Below are 15,014 nucleotides of genomic sequence, written 5' to 3' on the forward strand. Positions count from 1 at the left end.
CAATCCTATGCATTTTAATGGCACAAATATATGAATATATGCGCACAGTGAAACATGAACACGGTTGAAGACTCGTTTTGACATGCACCCCTACAGCATTCCTCTGTTCCTTTTGACAATACCCACGGCATATATTAATGCGTTACAACTCATATATACACACAACAGCACTTTTAAAATCTCAATTTAATGCATATGTCGACATTCTGTTCGGTGCAACCATGTATTCACAAACCCTCATGACTTGTTTGACAGCCGATGACAATGGCGCATATTGAAAACATATACATATGCATTTGAAGACTCGGCGGCTCATGGCAAACTATAGTTCAACAAACAGTGGTTATAAATACAACAACCCTCACGCTCAGTCATTTAAACCACCTCACCATGTTGGATGCATTTGATTTCTCATTTCCCTCTATCGTGTAATGCATGCAACCAGTGATTTTAAATGCTTGGCCGATTATTATTGTTTTCACGCCACAGTCTATGCATTAACATTTAATCAATCCTTCCCTACGTGCTGTATTCAAAGAGTTATCCCGGATTTTTGGGGTTACCTGGCTGTCACTGGCCGCGTGGGACGCAAACAAACCTTCGAATCCCTTCTTTCTTGGACAGTCGCACTGGTGTCAAACAATGAAACTGTGTGAGTAATGGCGGACTCAATCTTATCTATAGTCGCCGAGCGAAAAGCACTCAAGTTCTCACCTTTTTTGTTTGCCAAACTCGGCTTCTTCGCCTCAGAATTTCCCTCTAAAATTCCTCTCAACTCACTCCTTCGCCTTTTGCTTTGTTTTTGGCACAAACCCGACTCTCTGAGCTCTCGGCAATGAGGAAATGGTGGTTTGAATCAACGCAGGGATGGTTATTTCATGACCGTTTTCTCCGTATACCCTGCGGTTCATTGTTGGTAGACGTTGGTAGCTGGCCATTTGAATTACTCATGGTCCGCCGTTTCCATCAACCAATACCCTCTGACTGGTGTAACACCGTGTCACCTACCGTATTCTGTGTTGAGTAGTTGGGCTGCGTGGTGAATATGGGTCTTTATTCCATTCACTACTGCTGCATTGGCCGCTTCCATACCTTTCACGATAATGATATAACGTGATTATTATCATTCATATTACCTGGCTGTAGCACCACTGTGTGATCATTATCATATGGCGTGTGCAATTATGCCGTAAACTCGTTTTCTCCATTCCATACAACGTATTCATAAGATTTACGACTTAACTATATAACGTTTGCATGCGCACTGTTATATCATAGTTTTAGTCATATCTTTGTTTATGTCTTATTGCTCCTTTACTATCGTATGGAAATGTTACGGTTTTTGGTGCATTTGATATATATTGCAATATATATACGCCATAGTTCACTTACCACTGCCGTTGAATGCATACGGCCTCACTTATATCACCTTTATATTGCATGTTCACGGCCTCATTTCTATCACCATTATATTGCCCGCGGTCCTTATAATACTATGTTATATGCTGTTGATTATTTGGATATGCGCCTTAGGATATATAAATATGTCTTTATATTATTTGCGCAATACACTTATAACCATTTTCTTTAATATATGCGCATTCCCTATGTCTTTTGAAACATTATTAGGTTATGCTTATTTGAAATCACTTTAGCACCTTATAACCTATAATGTTTATATTCAATGCTTTAATAACTTTAGCGCATATTCTTATAACATAGTTTTTATAATTTTAAAATGACCATGGGGTCATGTTTAAAATTATAATCATGCTTGACTTCATGTACATGTGAAAAGAGTGGTCCCAGTGTGATCTCTTTGCATTTAAAAAAACTATCTAGGGAAAGTTTATATGAATGAAATGAAATGGAAGATGAATAGGGAATGTAGGGTATATACTGGGAATGAATATTAATGAATATTTGCAGATACTTACTTCAATTAAATCAAAACTAGAAGTTTCTAAAAAAAAATTGAATTTCAAGCACAAAAAATGGCTTATGAATATACTCCCTTGCTGTTGTTTGTACAGGTTGAATGTTGAATGCTGTTTGTTCAGGTGGAATGGAATCCAAAATGTTGTGGATAGTAGACTTTTTATTACTGCTTCTTGTTCACTATGCTGCACTTCTTGAGTTGTTCAGGTCCCTTTGAATAATTTTTCATTTCAGGTCCCTCTGCAATGCTTCTGAAATATTGTGTCGATTCTATTCTGGTGCTGCTGCAACAAGTTTGCTTCAGGTCCCACTGCAATATTATTTTATCTCAGGTCCCTTTGCAATACTTCTGAAATGATTTGATCTGCTGCAATCTAAGTTTGCTTCAGGTCCCACTGAATAATGTTTCAACTCAGGTCCCTTCAGGTTCTGCTGCAACAAATTTGCTTCAGGTCCAAAGTGATCAACATAACACCTTAGCTGTAACAGCTAAAAGCTTGCTTCAAGACTCTCCCTTGTTGAATGTTTGACTTGTCCTCAAGTCAATTGTGGAAAGGTCCTGCATTGAAATAATGTGAGAATAGTAAAACAAGAATAGTGAATTCATAGAGTCCAGGTTTCCCTGGTTTTCCCCTATGAATTCGTGTTTGCTTAGCGCCAGTTGCCTGGTTTTCACCAGCAAACAATTTATTTATTTATTTATTTTTATTTATTTTTGTTTTGTTTTGTTTTGTTTTGTTTTTTTTGTTTTTTTTTTTTTTTTTTTTTTATATATATATCTGTTGCTTTATTCTTTTTCTGAACTGGAAGATGGCAGAGCCATAATTTCCATTTCTGATTCTTCTACCAGTTGTTTCATGAATGTCTCTTTACTAATAGGCTGATGATAAACTTTCAGTCTATGACCATTTACAACAAATGAGGTGGGATCCTGGTCAATGGTCTTTATCTTTACTGCTCCATTATCAAAGATTTCTTCAATTTCATATGGCCCAAGCCAATGTGTGGTAAATTTTGCCTTGAAATCCTTGAACTTGGAGTCAAATAACAAGGCCCAGTCTCCCTTCTGAAATGTCTTGGTTTTAATATATCTGTCGTGCCATTTCATTCTTTGCTCTTGTACCAATCTTGTATGCTCTATAGCTTGCTGACGATGCTCATCCAATTGATTCAGCTCCATGATCCTTTGTTGTTGTGCTTCTGTCAAGTCTATGCCCAATTTAGCTGCTAGTCTAAATGTTTGTATCTGGAACTCAATAGGCAATAAGGCTTCTTTCCCATAGACCAACTGATATGGACTAAACCCAGTTGTATTTTTCCATGTTATTCTGTAAGCCCATAATGCATCCTTTAACTTCTCAGACCAATCTTTCCTATTCAGCTGAACTGTCTTAGTCATGATGTTTTCTAAGACCTTATTTGTGGATTCTACTTGACCATTTGCTTGAGGGTGATATGGAGTGGACTTTCTGTGTTTAATCTTGTATTTTTCTGTCAGATCCCGTACTAACTTTGATGTAAACTGTGTTCCTTGATCTGTCACAATTTGTCTAGGTACTCCATATCTCACAAAAATTTCTTCAAAGAGGAATGTGACCACTGTGTCTTCAGTTGCTCTGCTCACTGCTTTGGCTTCTGCCCATTTTGTTACATAATCCGTGCATACCAGAATATATCTTTTTCCATTTGACGGTGGATTAATGGGTCCAACAAAGTCAAGTGCCCACTGTTCAAATGGCTCAATGAGGACTTGAGGCTTGAGCGGCATTTCATCTGACATGATAGGTCTCCCTATTCTTTGGCAACTGTCACACTGTTTGACATATGCCTTAGAATCCTTGAAGACAGATGGCCAGTAATAGCCCAGTTGCAGCACCTTATATGCTGTTCGTTTGTCTGCAAAATGACCACCACATGGTTCGTCATGACATGCCCTGAGTATATCTAGTATTTCATCTTCACGCACACACTTTCTAATCATTAGATCTGAACCAGTATAAAACAAATCACCATTCACCCAGCTATATCTAGAACTTTCTCTAACAATTTTCTTTCTTTGCTTACTTGTGAATTGAGTTGGAAATTTTCCAGATGACAAGTAATTAGCAATATCTGCAAACCAAGGTGTTTTCACTGTTATGGCAAACAAATGTTCATCAGGGAAATTGTCTATCACAGGATTTGGGTCTTCTGGTGATTGGATACGGGAAAGAAAGTCAGCCACTTGGTTTTCTTTGCCTGGCCGGTCTTGGATTGTAATATTAAATTCTTGCAATAACATGAGCCATCTTGTAATTCGTCCATTAGTGATGGGTTTGTTCATCAAGTATTTTATTGCTGAATGATCTGTGTGAACAAAAACTTGATATCCTGTTATGTAATGTCTGAATTTGTTTACGGCATGTATGACGGCTAACATTTCCTTTTCAGTGACTGTATAATTTGTTTCTGCAGGTGTCAAATTTTTACTGATAAAGTATATTGCATAGTTGAACAAATTTTCTTTCTGTCCCAAAGAGGCACCTATTGTTGTATCTGATGCATCAGTGGAAATATGAAATGGCAAAGACCAATTTGGTCCTCTAAGTATGGGTGCCACTGACAGCTTATCTTTTAAGATTTGAAAAGCATTCTGACAGCTATTTGTCCATTGAAATTCAACATCTTTTGCTAATAATTTAAACAGGGGTTGAGCTATTTTGCTAAAGTTTTCTATGAACCATCTATAATAGCCTGCATATCCCAAGAAACTTCTGACCTCCTTCTGTGTTGTAGGCGGCATCAGGTTAACTAGGACTTGTATTTTAGCTGGATCCACCTTAATTCCAGAAGCGGAAATATGGTGTCCCAGCACTATACCCTCTGTCAACATTATGTAGCATTTTTCGTTACTTAAGGACAGATTTGTTTCAATACATCTCTTCAAGACTTTCTCAAGATTGTTCAAGCAATCATCATATGTGTTTCCATACACTGTGAAGTCATCCATATAAACTTCTACACATTCATGGACTAGATCAGCAAATATCGCAAGCACTGCTCTTTGAAAAGTTGCAGGTGCATTGCATAAACCAAATGGCAAAACATTGTATGCATAGGTTCCCCATGGGCATGTAAATGTAGTTTTGTCTTGGTCTTCCTTTGCTATTCTAATCTGATTGTATCCGCTAAACCCATCCAAGAAAGAAAAGTATTTCTTTCCAGCCAAGGAGTCTAACACCTGATCAATGAATGGTAGAGGAAAATGATCTTTTAATGTAGCTTTGTTTAGCTCTCTATAGTCTACACATACCCTCCACTTTCCATTTTTCTTTGGTACAACTACCAGTGGAGAAACCCATTGACTATCCGAAATAGGATAGATGAATCCAACATTTAACAGTTTTTGTAATTCTTCTTTTACTATTTCTTTTATCATTGGATTCATTCGTCTTTGAGGTTGTCTAACAGGTTTCAGTTTATCTTCTGTGTAGATGTGATGGATACATGTATTAGGATGAATTCCTTGCATATCAGTGTAATCCCAGGCAAATGCTTTTGAGTATTTCTGTAGTAATGCAATTACCTCTTGTTCTTGTTGTGATTGTAGCTGGGTTCCAATATTTAAATGTTTTCCAGGATTTATCTCAATTGTTTTAATGGTTGGATTGTTGATTGTGTTTACAGGAAAGATGTCTACCAAAGAGTTTTGCATTGTTCGAATAGTACATGTTTCCTGAAAACATTGATTCAGAAGTTCATTTGCAGCTTCATATTGAACTTTTCTAAGCTGCTCTGAAATACTTGGCTCTGAGATAAAAAGATCCATCAAATCTTCATTCTCTTCTTCTTCTCTAAAATCAAAGAATTGATTTATACTTAAAACTGCTTTTGTTTGTTGCTTTTCTTCGGTTTCAAGTATTGATTCTAAAGAAGTGGATTGTGCAGGTGAATAAAGAGTGATATGTTTCTTTTCATCTCCATGTGAAATTATCATACTTCCAGATCTACATCCTATGAAGGCATCAGCAGTGGCTAACCATGGTCTGCCTAAAATTAAAGGATGTCCTCCCAAGTTTGTCTTTGGTTGCAGGATCAGGAAGTCAATAGGATATTCCCATGAGTCCAAGGAGACTATGATATCTTCTAACATTCCTTCAGGAACAACTTTAGATCTATCTGCTAATTCCAGAACTGTTGAAGTTGATCTAATGTTGTTTAATTGCAAAGTTTTCATTGTCTCCATTGTCATTACATTGATAGCTGCTCCCAAGTCTATTAAAGTGTTTGGTACCGAAAAATTGTTTATTGATATGGTAACCATTGGGATACCAGGATCAATATATTTTTCTACCATAGGTTGAGTAGACATGAGACTTGCTAATTTTCCAATGACTTGGACTGTTGTAGGATCCTTTTTCTTTCTTTCTTTTCGAATGCATAATTCCTTTATTGTTTTTGCATATATGGGTATTTCTTTAATAGCTTTCAACAAAGGAATCTTTACATATGCATTTCTTAACTCATCTAAGATATCAAATTCAGGAAGGGTTATTTGATTTTGATTTTGTTGTTCTACCAACCTTTCAGGATAAGGTGGTGTTTGTGTTGTAACATTTGTTCCTTTCTGATTTTGTATCTTTGGTTGTAATGTTTCAGATGACTCTCCTTGTTCATTTGGTTCTTCTACTATTGGAGGAGAATCCTTTTTAACTACTTTTCCAGACCTTAGATGGACATCATTTAAAGGAAGAATAGAATAAGTTGGAAAATATGCTGCTTCTTCTACAATGTATGCTAATTTGTCCACTTTGTTATTTGGATTGGCAACCGGTTGAGCTGGCAATTGTGTTGGTCTGGGTTGATTCGAAGGTAACTGTAACTGTTGTTGTTGTGGGAATAATGGTGGTGGATTCTGCTGCTGGAATGGATATGCAGAATTTTGTGGCGGAAATGGCATGGATGGAGGATATGGAAATGATTGTTGGTATTGTTGCTGGTAAGGTTGTTGGTATTGTTGAGACTGTTGTGGCTGTTGGTTTCCATAACCATATCCTCTCCAACCTTGTCCAGGTTGTTGTGGATATTGTTGTGGAGGCCAAGCTTGCCATGGCATAGGAGGGGCCCAAGGATTATAAGATGGATAAGCATAATTTTGCTGAGGGATTTGTTGTTGATTTGGCTGAGGCATTCTAGGTGGCCATGGTCTTCTTGGTGCAACATAATAGAAACCTTCTGCTCCTTGCATGTCTTCCATGGAAGGAGTTTGCAATTCTTTCAATGTTACACAATTTTCAGTGGAATGATTGCCTGTACAAAGACCACACACTTGAATGCTATCTAAAGGACAGTCTCTTAGAGGATGTTTCTTTTTACATTTTGAACAAAATATTGCTAAGGCTTGTTCTTGTTCTTCCTTTTTCTTGTTTGCCTTTAGCACATCTACTTGTGTCCCTAATGTACTCAAAAGATCTGTTTTAAAATTTTCCAATAGACTTCCTATTTCAGCCCTTGTTATCCCTCCTGCAGCTGACTTTGCTGCCTTAGAACTTACTTCTCTTCTTCCGGTTTTTGATCTTCCTCTAGAATATTTCTGACATAACTCGACAATTTCATCAAATGGAAGATTTGAAATATCTCCTTTACCCATTACATTTAAAATGTCAAGGTATTCATCTCTTATGCCTTTGAGGAAGATTGTGCGAACAGTTTCTTGGTTTAGGGAATGTTGTTTAGACTTCTGAAGATTATATGCAAACCGTTCTAAGTATTCTTCTAGATTTTCATCTTCTTGCTGTGTCATTCTAAACACATCTTCCTTTGAATCTCTAGATCTACAATAAGGTTGGTATTTCTTAAGGAAGACAGTTCGCATATCATCCCAAGAGGCTATTGTTTGTTCTCCTAACCCCATAAACCATTTTAATGCTGCTGCTTTTAATGTTGCAGGAAAAAGACGAAGCTTATGGACATCATCAGTATAGCCATATGTTCTACATAAGATATCGAATTCAAACATGAATGAATCCGGATCTTCTGTAGACATTCCATAGAAGTTCGGCAACACAGAAGGTGGAATGTTTTTCATCTTTACTTCTTCTCCTAGTATTGCACTTGTATCTATTATTGGGAAACCAAATGTTGATTCTTGGTCAAGTCCATCTTCTTGTCTTTTTCTATCATTTTCATTTTTCATGTCTTCCTCTCTCTTCCTCCTCCATTCTCGTTCTTGTCTTTCATTTTCAGCTCTTTGTTCATTATCATTAAGATGAACTGATCCATGTCCTTCTGCCATTGTTTGATTTATTTCAATTTCAGGTGGAGTTTCAAGTGGAGATTCAATTTGTGGGAAGATAGGAGGATTGATGGGTGGAAAGACAAGTTGTTTTCCTTTCTCTTTTGGTTTTCCGGAAGTGGAGAGTTTTTGCCTTGCTTCCCAAGCTGACAAAGTTTGCCTTTCAATCAAGGTTAATCTTTGGCCACTCCTTTGTTTTTCAATCAGCTCTTCAATGATTGGATTACCAGTAACAGGTGTATGTGATGATCCTATCTCTACTTGTGGGGGGTTTTTGATAAATCTACCTTGAGGATCTCTAACTCTAGGCATAAAGAAACATAATTAAAGAAATGAAATGTAACTAATGTTTTTGTTTATTTTGGATTTTATCTTTCTATTGACGATGTTGATATTTGCCTCCTCGGCAACGGCGCCAAAATGTTGGGCTAATTTATGTTCCTAAATTAACACAATTATTTACTATCAATCCGGGTTGTTTTATTCTTGGAGGCAAACCACTATTTGTGAAGATCTAATATAATCAATGCTTGAAAGATAAATGATTAAAAACTAAGAAGAAATATATATTAAAACTCTTGATTCAATCAGCTCAAAAGAGGGAACATTGGAAGAGTTCTTGACTCAAGAAATCTACTTCCACCTCAAGTATTACTTCAATGAATTAGAGATTATAATTAAAGACTCAAGATGCATAAATCATACATGAAAAAGGCTCTTAACTTAAGAGACACTCAAAGCTTTCCATAATAACTCATTCATCTCAAGATATAAATCTAAATGAAAACAAACCATTTGCATGTAAATGAAAGAGACTAATTCTAATTCACCATTTCATAGAGAGAATGCCCAACTTGAACACTTGTTTTCCAACTCAATTAGATGATGAATAAACCATTAACAAATGAAATCAATCACTATTCATAACCATGATACAATCTGAAATAAGACTTTGAAAAACTAAAGCTATCATCAACCAGAATTGCAATGAAATAAAACTAGTCTAACTTGGAAGTGTACTTAGCTTGGAGTGGGGGCCCTCCACCCTTGCTTTGCACACTTATGAAGATGATATCAGAAGCTTTAGATCAGCAAAACATCCATGTATTGATCAGCAAAATGAAAGTAACATAAGTCTCCAACTCAAGTCTTCAAACCAAAAATATTACAGCATAATAGTATCATATGTCAAGTGTGTTGAGCCATCAAAGTGTGGCTCTTAAATAATGAGTTCATGAAACCAACTGATTTAAAATCACTCTAACAATCATATCTACTTTAGTCCACCTATTCAAGTCGAATCCAACTCCATCATCCCAAGAAATATGACTAATATCATGGAATCCCAAAACAACCCTATTTAGATGGGATTTCTGGATGACTAGTCATGATTGACTAGCTCCAAAAAGGCATAAGAAAACTCGTTCTGTTGGAACCAAGCATAGGTGGCTTGGTCCTAGTTCCCAAGCTTCCTATTCATGCATCCCATTCGTGCTGAAGTGGCCTGCATCCATATCCAACGTGAAGTGATTACGGGAATTTCTGAAATTGCCAAAATTGCACTTAAAATCAAACTTTAATAAAAACTTTAGAAATTGATAAATTAAAGCTAAATACCTGATTAGACATCAAATATTCATTAAAATGAGATGGATGAAGTGAAAATGAGGGATAAATGGATAACTAGATAAGTTTATCAAAGCAAAATGAGATCAAAACTGAAGCCCAACACGGTCTGGGGTCTAATTGGGACTTATTTCCGAGGAGAGCACCTTACATGTTGGCAGGTCTAGCACCGTCGACGCCCCTATTACATGCTCAATATATTACTTCATTTTTTCCTCAATATATACCCCCCAATATGAACACACGTGGTATGGTATTGCTCCCCTAGTGAACCCCCATGACTGAGAGAAACCATAACAAGGAGAAGCTTAAGGATGTAGAGAACCATGTGAAATGATTTCAACACAAGTATAATAACATCAATCATCTATATTAACATTCACTTTGCGTTTACTTCCAAGATTTCAATCACATTATCATTAAACACTCTATGGATCAATGAGTTAGCTAAGTAATTATCACCTAGTAATGCAACAATGCAAAGAAACATAATGAACAACCATCATAACTAAGAAAAATTCAACAACAATAATGGGTAACTATAAATAATCCATAAAAACCATAACCAAAAAGCAGAATAGTCAAGAGTGATTTGAAGAAAAGAGGGACATAACCATCAACCACCACAACCTGAAGATAATTAAATCCAAAATAAACATAAAACACTAACCCTCCACATTTATCACTCGACATATTAACCCCCCCAAAAATAATAACACTCACTACCCGTTGTATTTATGATCTAGCATTGCATTTACTACGTAGAATACACAAGATACCACATGAAAGGTGATTGGGATTTTTATTTTTTTCCTAAGATATCTTGGCCAACTTACCACCACACCAAAAAAAAATATTATGATTAGGTCCCTCCAACAATCCCCTTCAACCAATCCTCATTTAAAGAATATGATAAAAAATTTAAAAATTCAAATAGTAACATGGACTATGAATTGTCAATGTTAATTTTAAGAAAAACCTTAATATTCAGTTGGGTGGTACATTGTATGATATTATTAAAATGAAGTTTCAATTAAGCATGGTGTTGGAATTGTAGTGTTGGAATTGACGTCAATATGGTCATGGTTTTGCTTGTCATATGTCTTATGTCAATATGATGATGTTGGTAGTCCTCCTCATGATGAGTGTGATGAGTGTTGGGTTGTAGCAGTGGTCAGTTTGTTGGTCTTGTTGGTTGGCATTGATGTCAACTTGGTTGTGGCATGACTTAGTGCAAGATTTGGAGGCTGAGTAGAGATGGTTGCAGGGCATGTTATGATGGCTTGTTATAGGTTGATGTTGCTACAAGTATTGGAGGTTCCTCTACAGGTGTTGGAGGAAGTTGGATGACTTGATGCTACTGTTATAGGTGTTGGAGATGTTGCTACATGTGTTGGAGATGCTTCTACAAGTGTTGGAAGCATTGGAGATGTTGCTACATGTGTTGGAGATGTTTCTACAGGTATTGGAGACTACTTGATGGCTTGATGATGTTGCTATAGGTGCTGGAGGTGTTTGGCTATGCATTGGTTATGCATATGATTGTTTGGTTATACAGTGTTACCAAGGATGGTTCCCATGGTATTTGGTATGGCAACTAATTGGTATTACCATGGTATAGGTGCACTTGGTATTGGTATTACCATGGTACAGGTGCCCTTGATATTGGTATTACCATGGTACAAGTGCCCTTGGTATTGGTATTACCATGGTACAAGTTCCCTTGGTATTGGTATTCACACATGGTATTTTGGCTTGTTGCTTTGACAGTTGTACAGGTGCCCTTGGTATTGGTATTACCATGGTACATGTGCACTTGGTATTGGTAATTAACTTAGTGTTTTCCCTTGGTATTGGATTCAAAATTGATTAGAATAGTTTGCTCTTAAGTTATAAATAAATAAATAAATTGGTTGGATGAGTTATGTGTTGAGTGAGAGTGAGAGTGTAGTAGAGGGTGTGCAAGCCATGTGAGGGTTGTGTTACAGATTTTCTGAAGAAATTTTGTTTTGGGCAAATTTAGTGTTTCTACAAACACCTAACCCTCTAGACCTAATAGCTAGTCTAGAAACAACAGAAAAAGTAATTTGCTATCTTTCCTATGATTACCAGATAAGAGGAGGAGGAAAAGGAACCAACCTGTAACTTTCACTTTATCCTTCTCTCCATTGACCGATTTTGCCGCTCCTTTCCATACTTAACTCGCTTGGAAAGTACCTGCACACAAGCTGAGACAGAAACCCATCAAAGCATACAATAATGATCTATTAACTAAACATATCATAGAATCTAGAATACGATATACATCATATAAACACATGAATGGAAAAAGCTTAGAATTATTTATTGATAAAAGGAAATATTACAACCCATGAATGTTCATGCTCGATTCAATGTCTTCCTTCCAGTTTCAATCCCTTCTCTCCTCATGAAGCAACAATTTGACATCATTACAATACTCTTACTAATCTCATTCAAACAACATTTCCTTAGCTCAAGAAATTCCAACCTAGACCAGCCTTTGAATGCTTGGTCAATTTATAGCTGAATGGAGGAGGTTAAGCCATTAATGGCCCTCATGAATGCTCTACCAAAATTTGGAAGTGGTTCCATGGAGGAAGGGATAATGGGTTGAGTTTCATTCATCTCCTTCCTCATCAAAATGGGAGCTTAATCAACCTGGAAAATTCCAGAAGCATCCATTGGATGAGGAATCGAATGGATTCATTTAAAAAATTTGATGAATCTCGCTCAGTGCAGGAGAAACAAAGGCTAATTGTGTTGCAGTGCACCTAGCCAATGTAGTTCCTGCATTGCAATGCAGCCTGATAAAGGGCCACTTGCGCTGATCTCATTAGGGGAATTTTCTCGATGAATGGTGACATGGAAACTCTTGGGAGGAAAGAATGATGTAGGTTGAATTCATTAGGGAATGAAAACAACTGAATTAGGGTTTGATGGACCCTAAAAATACAGATTTGGAAATCGGGATTGATGTGCCCAAATTAACCTATAACAGTTGCCCCCTAAAGCATGAAGTCGAAAATAAACATGTCGAGTGAGATGCTTTACCACTTGGAGAGAAGGCTTCGAAATGGAAGGAGACCTGCATCAATTACAATACAAATATCATGATACTTTGATTTTTCTCACAAACTAGCTGAGGGAAGGCATACCCATGCTCAACTTATAAACTTTCATTACATGTACAAATATAGTTGTCTACAGATATAGACCCATGAATGGATGACCATGAATGTAAGGCCATTTGTACATTTGATATAGTACTCCTGAAAATATATCACAACCCGGATGGATGAAACTAGATCTGGGGTCTTCAATCTCATCCAATCTTTCACTTAAGTACAAGTCTAACCCTATGAATAGATGATTTGAGGTCGAATTTGGAGAGGCATCGTCTGATTACTAGCCAATGATGTAAGCCATTAACAGACATGAAAGGAATCACCGATAATGATAATGATCCTCAAGGTACTGTAGTACATTTCGAATGGTGTGAATAAATGATTTGACGTTGAACACCATACGAAGTCTTTCGGTCGAAGGCCAGTGATGTCAACCTATTGCCGAAAGCGAGAAACCTGCCATTGATGTATGCAAGCCTCATGGTACTGAAAGGGTGTTTCTAAGTCAACTTCTTGGATGATGTGCTGATGTTGGCAAGAAACGACTCATCGTAAGAGGGCCTTGATGTATCCCACATCAATGACATGAAACGAGGTAAATGATTTTGGAGATGAAACATCGATTGACAACACAAGGTTCAAGAATGACAGGCATGAAAATGAAGGTTTTCAATATTGTAAAGGATGAAGTTTTGAACTAAATGACTTCTCTTGAACATATCGGTGACACTGAAGTGAATTGGTAGCATTGACCCAAAACAAAGTGATGGATGGTATGATAGACCAATGGTGTGATAACCATCAAGCTGAATGACCCAACTCACATAGTCACGGTGATGAGGTGAAAGTGTCATGTTCAAGAGTGACCTGCTACCATTAAGTGTTCTCTGCTTTTTCCCCTTTTCCCCAGTCATTTATGACCAGTACCTCTTTGTTTTTTATCAAGCTTGAGGAGGATAACATATGCTTGTTGTATAATTCCACCCTTCGGGTGAATCCATCACTATTTGATGTTTTAACGAGTCTAGCGAAGGTGAAACTCAGTCTTGTCTAGATGGACAAGTTTGTCACTATTTGATGTTTCTTAACGATTTTAATGACAAAGATAACTTGGTCCTTTTCATTTTTAGGGAGTTTGAAAAGGGACGAAAAGGAAACTCCACAAGTTCTCTTTCATAAATTTTATCTCTCAAGTTCGAAAAAGCATAAAACAATACAAGTGAGAACCTATTGATCATGTTTTACCAACAAATACCTTTTTCGTAGTTAATCTATCTCAGCCTGAAGAAGGGTTAAAACTATACTGAGTAGATATCAATTCTAATCCGTTAACGATATAGAAACAACAAGCACTCGACAATATTTTCATGTTTAGAGAGTCTGAAAAGAGCTTAAAGAGGAATCCAACTTCGAGGAACAAGTTGTGTCTACGGTAGCAACTGGTTCCAGTGATGTTGGAACTTCTCAAAACATGTTGATTTATGTGAAGAGGCTGGCTAATAAGACCACTCATTGCAACTGCCCCTCAAAAAGGGTAAAACAACCAAGTGAAAGCGTATGATCAGCCAAAGGGATGGTGGCGATGGGATGAAAACAACCAAGGCTCATCTAATGAAAGAGGCTGATAGAATGGCAATCACAAGGGTTAAACTAGAAATGGGTTAATTTTTAGAAAAGCTTGAACCATAGGGAACTGTGCTTGGATTCAGTTTCATTTTTACACAAGCTCGAAATGAAAAACTATGCTTGGATTCAGTTTCATTTTTACACAAGATTAAAACAAAAAACTATGCTTGGATTGGTTTACATGCCCCCAGCATGATGAAAGGGAGAGTCTCTTGTAACCAGATGGAAGTCTCTACGATGAAGCAAGACTGTTATCCTTTTTTGGCTTCATCCAGATAGGGACAAAAGTGAATGGGGTGATTCCCTTCACATAACCTATAGGAAAACTTAACTTTACCACTAGGTGCATGCCCCCCAAGCTTCATTACATTCACCTAAGCAGACTACTCATGGCTATCAGATAG

This window comes from Pinus tabuliformis, chromosome 3_2, assembly GCF_031772625.1.
Source record: "Pinus tabuliformis cultivar Carrire ecotype Pingquan chromosome 3_2, CPIR1, whole genome shotgun sequence".
NCBI lineage: Eukaryota > Viridiplantae > Streptophyta > Pinopsida > Pinales > Pinaceae > Pinus > Pinus tabuliformis.